The 1,692-nt window shown below is 39.5% G+C and overlaps 1 protein-coding gene and 1 long non-coding RNA gene across 3 annotated transcripts in view; both read left to right on the top strand.

Annotated features, from left to right (window-relative positions):
* The window catches only part of LOC107559103 (uncharacterized), a 5,894-nt gene extending 5,070 nt beyond the window's left edge, over positions 1–824 (top strand). Inside the window, exon 3 of the long non-coding RNA XR_001605558.1 lies at positions 748–824. This is a non-coding gene — a long non-coding RNA (uncharacterized lncRNA). The remainder of the gene's footprint in view (positions 1–747) is intronic.
* Positions 1–1,692, top strand: part of LOC107559102 (GDP-L-fucose synthase-like) — a 34,128-nt gene that overhangs the window by 22,329 nt on the left and 10,107 nt on the right. The gene's annotated exons all lie outside the window — the stretch shown is intronic.

The raw sequence follows: 1,692 nt of genomic DNA, 5'->3' as shown, positions 1-1,692 counted from the left end.
GGGGCCCCGACACATATCACTGAGAGCTGCTATCAGTTGTTTTTGGTTCACCTACAGCAGATGGAGGGTTTGGGCCCTGGCGTTGTGGCAGCGGCCGGAGAGCTCTCACAGGAGGAGGAAGACGAGCTGGGCCCACAGGCTTTGGTGGTTGTGGGGCCCGCCGGTTTTTTGTTGGTATCTGGGGGCTTGCAGCAAAAGAGTGGGAGAGTCTGGTCCCAGCATAAACCAGTTCCTCCATTTTCTGTGAGAAGCTTAGAAGTGGAGATGTTGGAGAGAGGGATAATGTGTCTGGTGAGCAGGGCTGTGGCTCTGTTGTTTCTGGTGGCTGAAATATGTTGTCCTGGCTTCCCTGGCTGTTTTCCAGAAAGTCGTCCTTGGGTGCTGAGTCTTGGAGCTGTTCTGATACGTCACAGTCTGTCTGTGATGAGCTCTGTGGGTAGGGCTCAGCCGGGATAGTTTCCATGAGCATTGCTTGTTGTGGCTACGTGGTGTTATCAGTGTCCTTGTGGGATGTGTCAACCACATGATGACTCGGAAGCTGATATGAAGTCCTGTCGTCACTCATACTCTGTCCAGGTGTGTGTGTGCCATTCAGGTTGAGTAGTTTGGCACACAATACTGAAGGATGACACCTGAAGGACTCTTGCACCAAGTTTGTTTGGGTGGAGGCCATCCAGTTTAAACAGTTGTCTATGGCCCCAGAAAAGATTGAAGTTGTCGATGAAATTGACTCCTTTTAAGCAGCAGAGAGGCTTCACTACACCGAATAAACAGCTTATTTAATGAATCAACAGCCTATCAGCTAATCTCCAACATGTTTTACACTAAGCAATACTTTTGGATTTAACTATTTTTAGAGTTTACACTGGAAAAAAAAATGCTGTTTTATATAAATTATTACTTTTGTTTAGCAAGGATGCTTTAAATTGATCAAAAGTGATGATAAAGACATTTATAATGTTTGTAAAAGATTTCTATTTCAGATAAATGCTGTTCTTCTGAACTTTCTATTCATCAAAGAAACCTGAAAAAAATCTAATCTGTTTTCAACATAATAATAATAATAATAATAAATGTTTCTTGAGCAGCAAATCAGCATATTAGAATGATTTCTGAAGATCATGTGACACTGAAGACTGGAGTAATGATGCTGAATATTCATCTTTGATCACAGAAATAAATTACATTTTAAAATATATTCAAATAGAAATCAGTCATTTTAAATAATACAAATATTTCACAATATTACTGCTCTTGCTGTATTTCTGATCAAATAAATGAAGGCTCGGTGAGCAGAAGAGACTTCTTTAAAAAACATTAACAATCTTACTGATCAAAACCTGATGACTAGTGTATTAAAACATAATTTCTAAAGTGCCTAAATTAGTACAATATATTTGTTGAAAAAGGCTAATACACTATTGAATTATTAGGCTGTGAGGCTGTTACTCAAATAATTTTTGTGTTGCTGTCTGCTCTAGCTTCCTCCCTGTACAATAAATCCATGTGAATATCTATCTCTGCTCAATTTTTAATGTAGCTTTACAATCGATATTGATGTGCTTTAGCACAGTATTCTGAATGATGATAATAATGGGGTGCTACTGATAGCCTAACACAGTGTTTCCCAACCGGGGTGTCGCAGCACCTACTGATTGCCACCATTGATGGACACATTTTTTTTATAATATT

Source organism: Sinocyclocheilus grahami, unplaced genomic scaffold (assembly GCF_001515645.1).
Source record: "Sinocyclocheilus grahami isolate Dianchi unplaced genomic scaffold, SAMN03320097.WGS_v1.1 scaffold674.1, whole genome shotgun sequence".
Classification (NCBI taxonomy): domain Eukaryota; kingdom Metazoa; phylum Chordata; class Actinopteri; order Cypriniformes; family Cyprinidae; genus Sinocyclocheilus; species Sinocyclocheilus grahami.
Note: the sequence above shows the minus strand (reverse complement) of the source record. Positions and strands in the feature narration are given on the sequence as shown.